We start from the raw sequence: 18,145 nt of genomic DNA on the forward strand, positions 1-18,145 counted from the left end.
TCACTTATTGCACACAGGAGGTACTGTTATGATTTTATATTGTGTGTATATATCATAAATATCCTCTATTTATTATCATTGTGTCTCTTAATCACTGCTTAATGACAGAATGAGAGTTGTTGTTTGCAGTGTTTAAGCTTTTCTGTGCTGATTAATTGGATTAATTTTCTTTGTTCAGTCCATGATAAAAGCTTCATTAAACATCTTTGTATTTATTAACGTAACTTTATGTATTTATGTGTATTTATGTGTTGGATATACTGTAGTCTGTGAGCTCCTATCAGAGGAGCAGGTGTGGACCTGTTTGTAGAATGAACGAGTTAGATCTGTGGGAGGACAGAGGAGAGACGAGGACGTGAGGAGGAGAAGCCGTGGAAGGTCAAATCCTGAGAGAGAGAGAGGTCACCATAAACAATAGTGCTCTTCTCTTTAACTTCTCATGACTCGCCTTGAAGTTGGTCATTAACCAGCGCTGGCAGTGATTACTGCTAGTGCTTCCTGTTGTTGCCTCATTTCAGAACGAGCTTCCTCTTGTTCTCTTATCTTAAAAACCTAATCAAAGCAGCAACACATGGAAAAACAAAGGGACCGAAGCTGCAGAGACGGACTTGAACTTGGTATTAAAGACTCGACAGCGAATCATTTATTGTTCGTACAGAGCCTGAAGGCAACGCTTGATTGATGTGTTTTTTTTCCTCCTTTTTCTCTCTCTCTTTGATGTGGTCGTTAATGAACCTGTGGAAATTAAGAGTTTTCTATATTTAGAGCAGCAGCACATGTGTCCCGTGACTTTTTCCCTCAAAAGTCAGTCTGACTTTTCCCACCACCAGGCTCTGCATTATAACATGATGCAGTTTCCTATGTCGGCATCCAAACCAGTTTATGACTCCGGTAGATGACATGTAAACAGACTGTGTTATTTATCAGGGTTGACAGTTTGTCCTAATGTAATACAGTAAGTCACATGTTACTCATTCCAACATATCCCATAATGCTTCAGATACTTACAGTGAAAAACAGACTCAAAAACAAGCAGCACTGAGGTTTTAATTACACCAATACAGCGATGTAAAAGTACAAGTTCTGAATGAAAAGTCATTATTGGTTTTTATTTCTCCTGATTTTATCTCCTTACCCATGATTTAATTGATTATTGCCATTATTGTTGCACTAATTGATTTTTGAATTTTCTTTCACATTTTCTTCCTGATTGTTGAGGACTTTGAGCTGCAATTTGTGTCACAGATGGTGCTCTATAAATAAAGTTTATTTTAATTACCACTATGCTGAGTTAAAAGTACAGATATTAGCACTTAGAGTATCAAACTAAATATATATTATCATCGGCAACTAGAGGATTTATTGGAGGTTGTTGAAGCCAAAATATATTAGACTTTTTCAGTGATCTTTTATTGTTCACATCTCACATCTCAACCAGAAATAAGAAACTGTTCATTTAACTTCAATATACAAGCAAGTTTTTGCTTTAAGATAGTAATAGTACTGGGTTTATGTACAGTTATGTGGGGTCAGGTCCACTCCATAAGATAAGAGAATGAGATAAATCTTGAGTGTCCTAAGTTGATGAATGGAGCAGAATTGAGTTTAGAGCCAAAACAAGAGAAAGACGGTTGGAAATCTCTTGATGAATATTTAATTTAATTACATAAATGCAATTTCCTTCTGAAATGTAGTGGAAGTTTAAGTTGTAAAGCAGCAAACATTATAGGAATTAAGGTTTTGGAGTGTTTGATTGACGGTGTGCTCTTCGGTTTTGGATGCAAAACGTTGTTACTTCTTTCTGAAGTCAGATCAGCAGCTTTAATCTGAACTAAAGAAGGAAACTAAACTGAACATGCTGTTAAACGTCGGCTCATCTTGCTGTCAGTCAGTTGAATCTATACGTTTACTTGCTGGCCTATAATTTGTTTAATGTTCCAGTGTGTCCACCTGTTCAATCAAGTTCCCTCAGACATTTAAATCAGCTTGTTTTCAGCTCTTTTGTTCACACACACACACACACACACACACACACACACACACACACACACACACACACACACACACACACACACACACACACACACACACACACACAGTGGCACAGATGCATCTCCATGTCCTGTGGGTGGAAGCGATCTACAGAGATCAGGCTGCCAGAGGACGCCAGCCTGCGATCAGATTGCACGGAGCTGTTCAACGAAATTTCTTCTGACATCAAAGATGTTTTTTCACACCCCTCTAAGATTTGGCTTTTTGTCCACGAATCTTCTTCCAAAAACTCAGAGCTGCCTGCTGGCGACCGTGTACTCTACAACGAAAAGGTTGGAACGACGCAGACGGGTTCTCGTGTCGACTGCTTTCGAGGAAATAGGATACTGCTTTTTACTCCAATAAAATTCAATTTCTACCTTCATATTAAAGTGAAAATGAAAATTCTCTCACAAACCACACGTGTTTGGGACCAGTTAAATAATGAGAAGGGAAGTCCATTTTGTTATTATTTTCATCAAAAATACACAAACTGATATAACCTTTTTCTGCAGATAATTTTTGATGTGGCAAACGCTTATTTATGGATGGCTGCGTAAATTGCAAATGTTAGCCAAACACAGCTAACTAGCGTAGCTACTTGTATTGATACAGTATTATTACTAAACTTTTATGAAGTTAATTTCTTTGTTAAAAATCAAAGATAATAGGCCTATGTTTTTTCTTGATAGTAGGAATGCAAAAGGTATGTGTAGTCATTAGATGAATATTTTAAGTTCTTCACATTCCAATAAGCTAGCTAGCTAGCTACTACTAATATTTTGTCAAAAGTTGTTGCACTTTTAATTCTAGGCTATATGGTTGTGAATGAAACATAACACATTTGTTCTACTTTATTATGTGTGTAATCATTAAGCTTTACTTAGCTTTTACAAAACGTTTGCTTCAATATTCTAATAAAAAATGAAACATGTTTGTTGTAGATGCTACACAAACATTCACAATTCATGTGTGTAGTAATTTGGTCAATATTCAATATATTCTCAAACGTTGCTTAGCTAGGTAGGCTACAGCGTATCTAGCATTGAGTTGTTGCTACGCTAGCCAGTAAAACCAAGCTCAATTTCATCAGATCCGCAAAGACAAACCTACCACTTTTGTCCACAGGGGTCGCCAAAGTAAACACAAAATGAAAGTTCTTCGTAGTTGCTTTAATTAGATACCAAGCTGTAGCTGATATCCTTCTACCACAACAATACGCACATGTGGAGGGTATAGCTAGCTAGCAGCCAGGGATGTACGAACGACTGGTCTAGCAAAAAACTCAAAATTGAGCAGGCTGCCCGCTGTTTTAGAGGCGGAGTCGTGCCGTTAGGAGCGTGGTCATAGCGGGAAGCATACGTTGCTCGGCTTCATCTTAGTCCCATAAGTTAAATATTCATTGGTGCAACAGTGACCATAGGGAAACTAAACTACACACTGGAAGAGAAAACAACAGACAAACTGTACAGATGGGAGAGGAAAACTACATCAATCCTTGTGGACTGTAAAAAATACAGCACACCAACAGGCTGCAAAATCACAAACCATGAAAAGCAAAAATACAGCCTCTCACTAATAAAGCAATCGGTCCCACATCAAACACTCTTGTACGGCCGGCCTGTGTTAATAATGAGAGAGTGGGCGACACAGAAGTCAATTGCTCTCATACTGGATTCCCATTAATCCTGAACCTGTCTATAAAATCAAAGAAGAAGCAGTTGGCTTTAACAGAGCACTGAACCGGGATTCACCCTGTGTCACGCATTGATTCACCCTGTTCAATAAGTTACTTTGATAGAAAACCCTGTGGCTTATTTAGACAGATCAACAGCGGGGGAAGGCTGGGAATGAAGGAATGCAAGAGAAAGCGGCGAGGCCGACTCGCATGCAGCCTGCACTTTGATGGCTTTATTTACTTAACCCTCAGCACAACCCTCATTCATAAATGTCAGGAATGAATCCACGCACCATTTAGAAAGCCAAATGCGAGCTACACCAAACATAGGCCGTGTTCCCGCGCGCACACAGCCGCGTAATCACCGGTCAGCAGCAGCCACTCCGACCCAAAACACACCATTTACAGAAGGAGAGGCGCATTTCAGCGTTCGTCCCACATCTGTCATCGCTCAGCACGCACCACACGCCTCCTCTGCTCTCCCTCAAGTCATGCCAGCGAGGCAGACAAAGTCTGTCATAACACTTGACTTGTGGTTTAACAGACTATGGCAACACTGGAAGGTGGTAAATGAGATTGCTTTCTTTATTTGTATTTCTGTCTTTGCACATAAATCAAAACCGAGAGCGTGCATGTTACACAACCTCCCTGAATAAAACCAAACTGCCCTGCAGTTACTCTGCATCTTCCGGAGCGATAACCACTTTAATTTTCAGGTTGTGTCGGACAGCGAGCTCGTCACACATGCAGGCAAAAAAAAGGTGTCGGGGGCTGACAGCTGAAGGAAGCCGGGAGCGATGACGGCGACCATATTGTGCCTGTCAGTCACAGAGCGGGGAGAGAAAGCGTTGTTGTCAAACCACTTGTCAGGTTTTGATGTTACAAAGGACAGAAGGGCTCAATTAAAAGGCCATTATTGTGGAAGTAAATCAACGCTTATCAGCCATGTCACTTCAAACAAATGATCCTCACCCGGCTGCACCGCTCTAATTTATTTTACGCCTGATATTTGACTGCACAGATCAAGATAAAGGACGTAGTTCATGTTACAGCGCAGTACATCACAGAGCTGGAGAGAGAGAGAGAGAGGGGATGAGGAATTATTCCAAATTAAAGTGCAGTTTCGTCTTCCTGTTTTTCCCGCCTGGCGATTATTTACAATATGTTTTACGGGTAATTCTGAAGAACATGTGCAACCGTGTCGCCTTGTTCCTGACTGCAGGATGTAAAGAACCATGAATTATTCTGCTGATCAGCCTCCATACCTCCGTTTAGTTTGTGATGACAGAGTGCTCTATTTAGGAAGTTAGACTGTTAGATTGTCTGGGGTCTAATTTATCTCTCCAGGATGAATTCATGAATGTGAAGCAGTGCCATATTTCACACACATCCCCTCCCCTCCGATGGAATATTATTACCACTGCCCCAGAAAGTTGTGCAGGGAACCGTTTTTCACCTGAACAAGCATTACAGTGTCATGTCGAACATTATTCACCGTGTGCGGAGCGGCCTGACACGCCGTGAAATATTTTCGGTGCTGACCTCAGATTTTCTGCTGAAGTAGGACAGTTTCTCCTCCGGCTCCAAAATGTATGACGAACTTTAAGAGGGTGTGATAACGCCATGAGTTGTCCGTGAATCATAAGCAGCAGATTTTCTCCTGATGTAAGTGAAGATTACTCTTTTTCCACAGTTAACCTCCTGCTCACTGAAAAGATTACACTTTTAAGGCGGTATTTAGTGGATGAACCACACCCAGTAGTCAGATGTAAATGTAATCTAATATGTTAACAATAATGCATTTAATTCAGCTTTGTAATTGTGTTGTCTTAAAGCAGATATCAGTGGCACGGCCGTTTCGGCTAATGCTGTGTTCAAGGCAGGCTTTTGAAACCGTAAGTTACAGCTTCAAGTCACAACTACGACTTGGTAGCGTTCCAGGTAACCCGTAGCTCGTGTTTTTACCGTCCTGTTGTCTGTGAAAGTTCCCTATAACGGCCACTCGTAACTTCCGACCCGTGAACTCGTACCAGATCGAACTGGTATGACTTCACAGGAAGGAAAAACACAAAGTACGAGTTTCCTTGAACGCACCATGAGGTAGCAGCATGAGTTAGCAGCATCAATTGGTCCTCGTGCTACGTCACCACATTCACGCGCATCCCTTGGCTGCACACACAGCCCTTCATGCCGTTCTCTCCCCTCATTGGATAACACTTGTATCCCACAAGGAAAATTTTCTCCTCGGGTTACAGCAGAGCAGAGTGACGGAGAGACTCGTGTTTAGGCTGAAATACTTCATGTAAGTGATTGCTGACGGAAAATAGGACTATTTAGGACTTATATTAACAAAAACATTCCACTGATATCTGCTTTAAATACATTATTGTTAACATTAAATAGGCTATGCAAATGAAGATTATTTATGATGCAACTACGAGACTGTAATAATGAGAGAACAACTGTGGAACTTGTTCTCTCATTATTACAGTCTCGCAGTTTGTCTGATTATTCCTGAATGCAACATAATCTAAGATAACTAGAAGTAACCAGGTGTTGCTACCAAGGGCGTCCATGCAGCAGGTTATTATAACCCATGGTTACATTTTGATGCTAGGCGACATCTAGTGGTTGAATTGAGTATGACAGGACGAAAGGGAAAAGTTCAGTCACGTAATATAACTGTACGTTTACATCAAAAGCTTCCAAAGAGGCAAAGTTGCCCGAGGATGCGCTTCTGTACGTTCACACCAGAAGCTTCCAAAGAGGCAAAAATATTTTTAGCCGCTTTGGTCACTCTTCACGTGACCGACGTCAAAGTTCGATCGCGAAGGACACCTCTATTCTGACTGGTTGCCGCCGAACCGCGTCATAGCTAATTACCATAAAGTTAACCGAGACTCAACTTCTCATCTGGTGACGCTTTGGGAAGTTTTGGAAGCACGGCTGACGACAATTGATGCTTTGGTCGCTCAGGTCTCATTGAAAACGAATGACTTCCGGCATTTTTGAAGCTGTGGAAGCTTTTGGTGTGAATGAACGCACAGCGAAAGGTCAAAGTCCCCGTCACGATGGCATTGTTCGATTTCCAAGTGAAAGCTGCTGTTTATTTTGTCCGTGACCGTTCAACGACTTTAACCACGTTGTTATTGTTGTCGTAACCATGGCAACGCATATCGTTTGATGGTTAAAAGGAAGTGCTTATTTACCAAAACATGATCTTTTGCCTAAACCGCACCGCACCGCACCATGACTGTTTATTATTGTAACTATGGTGACGAAAGCCAATTGTGAACCGCAGCCCACGTCTTCATTGTTGTTACCATCATAACCATGAAGAGACACTCCTTCTGTAACCTCTGGCTGTTCAGGCTGAACTAGCACTTTAAAAAAAAGTCTTGAATCTTGACTTACAGAAGCCTCCAGTACTTTCTGTTTATCTGCTGTTGACACAAATAGCCTATTACTTATAAAATGTTTGGACGTTTAATCGTGGGCTTGTAGGTTTGTTTTGACAGTTGACTCATAATGTTTATGTTGTTTCCATCGCTGCCTTCAGTCTTCAACACTTTGTGTTAATTTAATTTACACTTCTTCATTGATTAATCCTTCCAGGTTGGGTTAACGTAATCCATCAAATCGGTTGAACATTACTGAGGAGATAAACAGAAACTCATCCTGAAGGGCTTTACTCTTACATACATAAATCCACCAGCACCCAAACAGGCCACTGACGTTTTGTTGGCCTCAGTCTTTTACTTTGAGCGTCATACTTAAGGGTCTTGTGGGTTTTTAAAGCTAATTAGCCAGCTAGCTCGTTGTCATTTCAGCAGGAGAGAAAACTGGCGGTTGAGGTCTGACACATCTGGTAAGAAAGGACTTCGACTTTAATGTGTTATTTTGTGGGTTCGGGAGAGTTTTCTGTTCACTTCCTGCCAAATGTTGCTGTAAATTACTCACAGCTTTGGCCACATCCAGGTTTTCACGGTCTCATATATCCGTGTTCATGTATGTGCTGCCTGCGCTGTATGTTGTACACGTGTTGACGAGAGGTTACAGGGGACTGTCACGACTTGAAGCACTTTCCTCTGCTGTCACCGGTGATGAATGAGCTTCAGAACAAGACCGGGCGTATATTATATCACCTGTAAGGTACACGCCGCCGAGGCCATAACTCTGCTTCTTTACCTGCGGAAAAAAATTGAAGTATAGCGTTGTATATTTCCCCCGCTCGACACGTTTACGAGCCTTCCCCGTTGTGTAAACTCGGTGATTGGTATTTCAAAGCACCTTGTCAGAGCGAGAGCTGAGCACTTCCAGCTACCTCAGCAAACAGCGGGGGCATTTCACAGGGAGAAAGTTAAGACTGAGAGAGTTATTGTCTTTGCAAAGTTGAGTGGCTATTAAAAAACTCTCTCTCTCTTGTGTCTGTAAATTTATAGTGTTTGTGCTCGCTGCTGTTAAACTCAAAACCGTGGCCTGGCCGGAGCCGTTCGTTCCACTCGACCATTTGGGAAAAATTTGTGCCTTAATGCGGGAAAAGCCCCAAAAAACGTTGGGAAACACTGGGCCGACGGACAAGAACTTTAATATTTTCTGAGATAAAGGAGCTTTTTCTGTATTATCGCAGACACATGAGATTCATGATGAAGTCAGATTGTCATAACTGAAGCTCTGAGTGGATTTTTGGCCACATATCTCTGGCTCTTTATCCCCGAGCCTCTGTGTCCTCCTTCATATCTTCTTTCAGTGTAAAAGCTTTGTCACAGTCCGTTACTGTCGATCTGGACACTCACAAATATTTTTTATTTGAAGCTTGAGCCCCGGAGAATTATCGTTGTGTAAATCTGGTCTGTTTCAATGGATCACACAATGCTACGACATAATCCTATATGCACTGTCTGGCAGACTCAACAACAATATACAGTATCCACTTTATAATATATGGCATCTGTTGATTATGTTAAGTTTAAATGTGCCAGGAAAAGAAAACAATAAAGAGGGTCACATAAATGGTAACAGGGAAAGGGAAAATCTAAAAGGAAAAGCCAACGGAATAAAGAAAAAGATTCAGTTTTGGTTTTCCAGCTAATTTTTAAATTAGCTATTAAATTTCATTGTGTAATTAAGTGTTACTTAATCTGTATAGACTCTTTTTACCTTTATTGTTACTTAACAAACCTGTGCAGAATATCTACTCCAACCTATTTTTGAACAACTCTTATGTTAATTATTACCAATAATTTAACAAAAATTACATTATAACTACTAATTTGAAAAAACACAAAGTACGAGTTTCCTTGAACGCACCATGAGTTAGCAGCCCCCGCCCTTGTCAGGCATCAATTGGTCCTCGTGCTACGTCACCACATTCACGCGCATCCCTTGGCTGCACACACAGCCCTTCATGCCGTTCTCTCCCCTCATTGGATAACACTTGTATCCCACAAGGAAAATTTTCTCCTCGGGTTACAGCAGAGCAGAGTGACGGAGAGACTCGTGTTTAGGCTGAAATACTTCATGTAAGTGATTGCTGACGGAAAATAGGACTATTTAGGACTTATATTAACAAAAACATTCCACTGATATCTGCTTTAACTGCTTCTTTTCCTGCCATGTGACTATCAACAAAGTTATTATCATGTTTTCCCAGTAAATAAACTTTTATTAAATTGTTTTTATATTTTTTGTATTTGATCTTATTTGTATTTTGGCACAACTGTACTTCCATAATGACTTCATGACTCCAACCTGAGGAGAACACCTCCTATCTCCTTGTTTCTGAAGAAAAACTCTTGTATAATTTATCTTTTATTGTAATGATTTTGTCACGTATAGTGGATCAGACCGGGCGGCTGAAGCCAAGACAACCACCGCTCTCAGCCTGGAAAACAACATGTAAATGGCTACAATCATCAAATGAAGTTTTTAAATTAGGCTGCCACCCAGAGCACACAGAGGAATATTATTTTGACACTCCGTCACCCTCTGGGGGGAAATGGACCTTTTTGATGTGTGATCCGCCGAGGCTTGCATCGGCTGGCAGATTTTATCAGCAAACAAGACAGGCGAGCGCGGCGCAGACTAAATAAAAGGGGGGTGAATGATAAAAATGTCAAGGATTATCTTCACTTTGCGGGGCGCTGTGATGTCGTATCAAAACGGATTCGCTGGAAATGATTTGGCAGGAAGAGAAGGGATGATGGGAGGGGGCGGGAGGAGGAGGGGAGGAGGGGGGGCATGATACAACAAGAGAGGGTTGTGTATGCATGCATGTGTGTGTGTGTGTGTGTGTCGCCTATTTGACTATTCAAATCGTTCCTCCTCTGCTGGTTTTCTCTGTGCGGACAATAATCTCATTATTGACAATTCACAGAAGCATCAGGCCGTCGACATGAAGTACAACATACACGATGCCCCGTCCACTTTGTCCATAATTGAGAAAACAAGAGGCCTGTTGTTGTGAGGAAAACGTACAGTAGGAAACTTAACATTCCTCCTCATTTCTTTTTGCGTTGACCTCACAAACTGTGACTGTGCCGACCGTGTATCCTTGTTTTGACCTCTGATCTCGTGAATTAAAAATCCTGCCAAAACGTACGAGCTGTGAATAAATCAAAGCCGTTTCTGTGTCCGTCGCCCAGACAGAAGAACCGTTTGTTCCCGACCGCAGATCCAACATCCTTTTATATGATCTACACCCCTCCTCCTCCCCTCACCCCTCCAAAACCTCCACCAACACCACCTCCTCCAGCACAGCAGCCATATTTCTGACAGTCAGTGTTGCCTCTGGTGCATGGGCCCGTGTGGAGAGTAGCCTACATGAGGTATTAAGGAGCTGTGACTCCCAGCACTGGTGCTTAACTGGGATCATTGTTGAAGCTTTTTATTGTTCCCAGTTGGCTGCTGGTTCCTGGAAACAACAACAACAACAGCAGAAGAAGGGATCCTCAAAATCAGTTGTTGGAAAAAAAAACTGACTGACTGAATATTTTGACTTTCTTTGAGTTAAAGTGGCAAACAACCGAAATATGAGGAGCTTGTTTTGGTGTCTGGTGCAAAACTATGGTGGCCCTGAGGGCTCAGAACACTGCAGCTGAAGAAAAAACACATGCAGAGATACAGATGTGCAACAAACTCTGAAAACAGCTTCATCAGTCAATGACAACACATGAGCTGTAAAGAGTCACAAGAGGAAGTGTTTCTGGGGACACAATAAAGTGAGGGACCGGTCTGGGTTTTGGCTTTAGTTGTTCTTCTTCTAGACTCTAGAAGTTGTGCAGACAGCTTCCTGTTAGTGTCGGTTGGACAATAAGCTGAGTTTGTTTGGTTTATTAGAACGTCAATATCACATGATTCACATGTTATTGATCATACGGACCATTAGCTTAGCATTAGCCTTTATCTCGGGTCTGCCACTTTTTTTTTGGGTCACCAGAAACACTTCAGTTGTGTTGAGACACCATGAGACACAAAGTCAGATTCTTGACTTTTTAAACAAGTTTATAAGACAAAAAGTGAAAATTAAGTTTTTGATTTATTACCTCGTAATCCTGGATCACTCGTGTCAGTCTTGACTTTATGTCTTAATGTGAAAACTTATTAGTTTACTTAGTATTTTATCATTTATACTTATTATGATAAGTCTGTATTTATGAAGTACAGGGTCTTATGATGACGACACCCGATGGTTGAAAATACATAGATTCATGTGTTGCTTTGGTTGTGGTGACCATATTTTGATTTCCAAAAAAGAGGACACTCGGCCATCGAGATACATAAATTGTTGGGGGGTTCAAGGGTGGGTTTTCTAAAGGTCAACAGGTAGATCAAAGACAGAGCCAGCCCCAGGGCATAAGCAAACTAAGCACCTGCTTAGGGGCCACTGGGGGCCCCGAAGAGCAATCAACTTATTAAATCTATAATGCGTAACTTCTGTTTATCCCTAGAGAAATCCTGTGTATTTACAAAAACTCTTCATTGTTGTGGTTGCACTTTCACATTGCTGTTGCAGTTTATTTAAAACCAAAAATGACATTCGGTATCCCATTTAGTGCTACATCACTTCAAATATTAAGTGTAAATCAACCCCAGGCTGCTCTTCTGGCTGAATTTGATACAATTTCAGATTAAAAAAACCATAGATAGGTAAAAACATTCCAGGCTAGGATGATGATCCGTAATGACAGATTAGAAAATTTTTAATTAGTTTGTAGGTGTGTAAATGATCAATAATCAGTATTATTGGCAGTAATAGAGGGTCCTCTCGGGAATTACGTCAGAGATGCAACAAAGTACCGGAGTGGTATTCTTTGCAAAGCGCCAGTCACGTATTGGTCCCATGAAAAACTATGAAAACTGGACATTTTCATGAATTTATAAAACCTGCCCGAGACAGGACGTAAAAAGTGGACATGTCCGCGCAAAAGAGGACATTTGGTCACCCTGGTTAATGCATTTATTTATGATATTTATTAAAGTTTTATTGAAGAAAACACATCAGTATGTGAATCGGACGAGGCTGGTGAAAGGCCTGTGTGGTGGTTATTGTTTTGCCACTGCTCTCTGTGTGTCTGTGTGTGTCTGTGTGTGTGAGTGTGAGTGTGTTGCCTAAGGACTGTCATTTTGCTGTCACCCTGCCACTTAACATTGAACGCCACTTCCCCCTCCTCTATCTGTCGATCATATTGTCACAGCGTCTGACAGCGAGGATTAGTAGCTGTAGACACAGGCGTTTGTGCATCGCTCTGTGTGTGTGTGTGTGTGTGTGTGTGTGCATCTAAAGCAAGACACACTTTGTAGTCTTCACCCATGACCCACATTTCTCTCTCTCTCAGCGCGCGGCCTGAGGCGAATGGGAGTGTTTCAGGTAATGTGTGCCAGTGTGTGTCAGTGTGTCACTCCAACCTTGTCATCCTCGCTCGGCTGAGTCCAGACCGCCTGTGGATCGCCACTGTCATCACCTGAGAGGAATGCAGCTCAGTCTTATTCTGTCATGTTCTCAGTTTTGATCTTTTTGAAGTGTGACAGAGACGGACACACACACACACAATCACACACACACACACACACACACACACACACACACACACACACACACATTCATACTCACACAGAGAGCTGGACCAGTTCAGGGTTTGATCTTGGAGCCTCGGAGGTGAAGTGGAAGTTGTAATAAGACGTTGAATCTGCAGGAGCACGCCCGATTGTTTGTTATCCTTCCTCTCACACAGAGCTGACTCGCGCTGCTCCCTCGCCCCTCTCTGTTTCCCAACAACATATCCATCCTGAGGCAAAATAAGACAGAAAAAACAAAACAAAACATGAGACAAGCCCTGACAAAGAGGAAACACAAGGGGAAGAGGAGGATGTTCAGCGATGACAATGGAAACTGAGAGATAAACCTGTTGCTTCACACAAAGTGGAGGAGCGACCAACAGAGCTTTGATGTGGAGAGTTAGAGGATGAGATGTTGGACGTTAAAGGGATAGTTCAACATTTTGGCAAAGTGGCCCATTGCCATAATCCCTATAGTCTTAGCAGTAGGTTCGTTACCTTTAATTGTCGGTGCAAGCTATTTTTTAGAACAGCGGAGCAGAGCGGCGAGCTGCTCAGAGCTACGCTACGGAGGCTCATGGGATTTCTTGGTTTCCCTCATCAAACTCATCAAATACACAATCCAACAACTCCAAAACGCTCTGGTGGACAAGTTGTGACCTGCACATTCACCACGCTATGAGATAATAACAGAACGTTACGCAACTGAGCCATTTTCGAGGTAAATACAGAGACTGCTTGCTGAAAAACTGTCCCTGAAGGCAACGCGCATCAGCGGTTTTGCATGAATTTACCTCTAAAACAACTCTGTCTGGTAACGTTGTGTTATTATCTCATAGCGTGGTGAATGTGCAGGTCACAACTTGTCCACCAGAGTGTTTTGGAGTTGTTGGATTGTGTATTTGATGAGTTTGATGAGGCCGGGAAACCAAGAAATTCCTTTAGCCTCTGTAGCGTAGCTCTGAGCAGCTCACGGCTCTGCTCCGCCGTTCTAAAAATAGCTTACACCGACAAATGTATGGGCCAATTTGCCAAAATGTTGAACTATCCCTTTAAGTCACACCTTTCACCCAGTGGAGAGCGAGCGCAGGCCTCCCGCTCTGTTTACGCTCATCCACAGAGACATCTGGAGAAGACATCTCCGCTCTCTCGTTGGTCTCTCTGACAACAAAACACTCTTCTGTCTCGCTGGAGATCATTTGCTTTTTAGTCTGACGGCAAATATTTACCTGGAGATCTCCGCCGGGCCTTTCAGCGGCATTGCTTGCGAAACAGAGGTGACGACAGGGAAGACTTACAACTCCTCCATGTGTTTGTTGGGGAGTTTACATAACGGGGGGGAGGACAGAAATGTAAATTGTCATATTTGAAACTGGGATAACAGATTGTTTCAACTGCGGCTGCGGAGCAACATCTGGAGGCGTGTGTTTGTTTCAGTGTGTTGTCTTTTAGCTCCGTGTTTGTTCTCCACCACCTCCAGAGGGAAACATCTGGGTCTTAAAGCTGCTAAACGCTTCACTGTGTTCACCAGCTGCTGCTCTGACTGAGTCTGTCAGCTCTGTTCGGTGTGAGGCAACAAGTTTACATCAGTTTTTTATTTATTTATTTATTTATTTTAGATCTTTTCCTCTAAAAACAGTAGAGTGAGCGTTAACCAAAGTCACTGACTGGACAGCTAAACAATGAAACTCACTATAAAACTCTGAGGGAGCTGCAGATTTAGGTGTTGCTTCTCAAAAATAATTAAAAGAACTTGCGATACATGTTTCCATTCACTGAATTTTAATAAATATTAAGTGTCAGATTGTCACGTTGGTTGCGAGGAATGCAGTTCCTCCACTGACAACTAGAGTGAGTCTCCAACGATGAGTCAGTCACCATGGACTCCCATGTTAAAGCAACATAAATAAACATGTTTACAACCTGGAACAGCTCATTTCCTGTTTGTATAATCCACCTGTTTACATTTTATTATGTTTATATAAGTTATGCACTATTGAGGCTATAGCTTTTTTGAATGACAGCAGCCTCAGCTCCACACAAGCTCCTCCTCTTTGACCATATTTGGATTACCTTGGATTTAGGGGGCGGAGTCAGGGCTCTTCCAAGATGGCGACTTTAGAGCAGCTCACTCTGGGCTTCAGAAAACTTGTGGGCGGAGTCACAGAGGTGAAGTCCATCTCTTTGGTTGACAGTGCCAACTTCTTTCTAGGAAAGGAACAAGATGACATAAATAAAAGTTAAAAATTCAGGTCTACACAAGTAATTTTAACGTAATTAAATCACAATATGGACAAGTGTAACATCCAACGATTGTTTTTTGCATATTTGAGATGTATTTATTTTTCAAAAATAGAACATACAATAATGAACATTTCAATCAGAATATGTATGAGACTATAGCTGAGGCTAATTTCCGTCTCCAGTCCCACTATCCAGTCTCATATCATGCAGCCCCAGTTAAAATGGTGAAAAACAAAGAGGGGAATATGAAATTAATGTTAGTTTTACTTTTTAATGGAGCACAGTGTTAAAGGTGACAGTCTCCTATGTCATGTATATTAACATTTGGCTGCAAATGTCCATTTTTATTTGACTTAATCTCACGTTGCTTTCGTTAGGCTACACTTTTTCATCACACCATTTTCACTGCATGTAGAAAGTTTCCTCACCATGTTTCCTTTTGATTTCTATGATCTGTGGTTGTTTTCAGTCCAGTTTGAAAGTTTATCAAAGAGTGTATTCTTCTTCTCTTGCCTTGACTTTGTGTTTCTTACCTTCCTCATCCTACTCTCTCTCTCTCTCTCTCTCTCTCTGTGTTTTGACTCTTCCCCCTCTCCGACCTGCCCTGCTGTCCGAGCAGCACTTCAATAAACAAAGCACGAGCAGCAAACTGCTTTTGAATGGGTGCATCCTGCTGGCAGGATCTGAGCAGGCTGTTTATGGAGGGGGCTTGTCAGCTGTTACCACTGGGACGTTGCAGCATGTGGAAACAGTGGGGAGAGTCGGCCTTTGATGCCCTCCCTCTCTTTCTCTCTGCTCCTCTGTTCTTCTGTTTTCTCTTTGATGGAGTTTCTGTGAAGTGTTCGACAGCGACAGGAGGCCGACGTATCAACGCCCACACGGGAAGAGGAGGCGAGGCGAACACACACGCTGCTCAGTCCCTAACTAGCCGCACAGATTTCACAGCTCCACACCTGCAAACATCAACCTGCTTTTTTTTTTTTTTTTTTTCCCCTCCTCCACTCCCTCCACATGTTTTTGTTCTTGCTGCAGAAGATAATGCTGCTCAGCTGAGATGATAACAAAGAACCAGTCAAACCACACAGTGACAAAGTGAAGTTAATTCACGTCCCCTGTGAAATGAGTGACGCTACGAATTTCACATGAAAAGTGACTGAGCTGGATACAATAAACGACTTCCTGTGATTGTGGGAAAGGTGTTTGGCCGTTTTGGAGCTAAACAAGCACCCGACACTGACCGCTACAGCTGGGCGATTATTTGATTTCACTGATAATTTATAGCCTATGCTTTAGGGATGATGTTAAAAAATGAAATGCGCCTCGGGTAATTACCATACAGAGTCATCGCCACTTCCCTGAGCTCCTGCAGTAAAGTGAGAGTTGACTTGCTTGAGACTTCAGGAAGTGGTTTGGTTTGTGGCGTCCATTGTGGATCAAATATCTGTCACTGTAAAGTCTGTAAAAGCAGCAGCATGACTCATTTATTCAGCATCAGAGGTAGGATACTGCTGCTACAAGAACACTAATGCAGTGTTTGAGGCAACTCGGAACTTGAAATCTCCCAGGTGAAAACTCTGAGGTCCGACTTCAAAGCGTTCCAGATGCACAACGGTGGGCAAATAAACTTTGCATTCAAAGTGCTTCACGTAACGCATGAAAACAATTAAAAGGGCACAAACGCTTTTTTTATTTTATTTTTTTAAATAACATTTTCATGTATTTTGGCATTTAAATGCATTATAATTGATGTTTTGCCATTGACGTTGTGGTTCTATGTGCAGATTGTTGTGTGATGTCAGACAACTGATTCTCAGTGAGTCAGGATAGATTTTTTTTCCTCCGACTTCACCGAGTGGGAGCTCCGACATGAGGTGGCGTTCGATTGCACTTTTTCAAGTAGGAGGTCGGAAAAATCCGAGCTCCGACTTGTCTCAAACGCAGCATAACACCAGCAGGTAATATTAGCCATTAGCAGCTATTTTAAAAAGCTGACATAAACCATTAGCAGCTAACATCTCCAGCTAACATCAGTGGTACTGGCTACCATTAGCAGCTAACATCAGCGGCTACCATTAGCAGCTTACATCTTCAGCTAACATCAGCGGCTAACATCTCCAGCTAACATCAGCGGCTACCATTAGCAGCTAACATCTCCAGCTAACATCAACAGCTACCACTAGCAGCTAACATCTCCAGCTAACATCAACAGCTACCATTAGCAGCTAACATCACCAGTTCACATCAGCGGCTAACAGCAGCAGCTGCCATCAGCATTAAAGTACATAGCTAAGTATCAGGTGACGTCCACACTAATATATTTCTTAAAAAATAAAAATGACCTGATGAGCATGATGTTAGCTGAGTATCAAATCTGTACCTGTACACACCTGAAAATGCGTATATGCACCTCAACAATAACACAAGCTGGGCATGTGTGAGGCAGCGTAAACAGGAAGTAGATTGTCTGTTTAGCAGTTGAAAGTTGCAAAAAAAACCTCTAGTACGTCACTGTTTAGACAAAGAGACAGTGTAATCAGTTGTAGTATCAGTTGAAGTGATGACTGTAACATGGTTATTATGACCATTATGCAAACTGCAGTTCAGAGCAATGATGAGTGATTATTCAAAATTAGAGACATTTCCATTCCCATTGTCAGGTGGAAGAAGCAGGAGGAAAACTGAAGGGGACGGAGAGTTGAAAAATGACCAATTTGTGAAGACGGAGACGCCGCAGGATGAGGACGAAGACGTGGTGTGACAGAGGTCAGCTTGGCTCTGTCAGCAACGCTGTTGGGTTAATTTGACACATTAAACCGAGCTGCTGGTGTCGGTGGTTCAGGTCAAACACAGAGCGGCTCCACATGCCGCCATATGTTCTCAGTTTGGTGGAGAGTCCATAACTTCAGCTCCTCTCATAAAACATTTAACGGGCCTTTGAATGCGGTAACACAGAATGTGTTTATAAATGAGGGAACCGTCCTGTGTTTCTCATCATGAAGTGTGAATGACGTCGTTAAGGACGCAATAAAGTCGGCTTTTTAGGTTTTAGATGAATGTTGCAAATGCTAAAACAATTCTTATGTGCGGCTTGAAACTTTTAAAGTTCTGGATTAATTGAATATTTTTAATGATAAT

At 42.0% G+C, this 18,145-nt stretch overlaps 1 long non-coding RNA gene across 1 annotated transcript in view; it reads right to left on the minus strand.

The window, feature by feature from the left end:
• LOC146976974 (uncharacterized) overlaps window positions 1-12,928 on the minus strand; it is a 30,420-nt gene extending 17,492 nt beyond the window's left edge. Inside the window, exons 1-2 of the long non-coding RNA XR_015037243.1 lie at window positions 12,822-12,928; window positions 12,617-12,672 (exon numbers count right to left, since the gene is read on the minus strand). This is a non-coding gene — a long non-coding RNA (uncharacterized LOC146976974). The remainder of the gene's footprint in view (window positions 1-12,616; window positions 12,673-12,821) is intronic.
• Window positions 12,929-18,145: the final 5,217 nt, after the last annotated feature.

The sequence above is a fragment of the Trachurus japonicus genome, chromosome 12 (genome assembly GCF_045865225.1).
Source record: "Trachurus japonicus isolate A0001 chromosome 12, Traja_1.0".
Taxonomy (NCBI): Eukaryota; Metazoa; Chordata; class Actinopteri; order Carangiformes; family Carangidae; genus Trachurus; species Trachurus japonicus.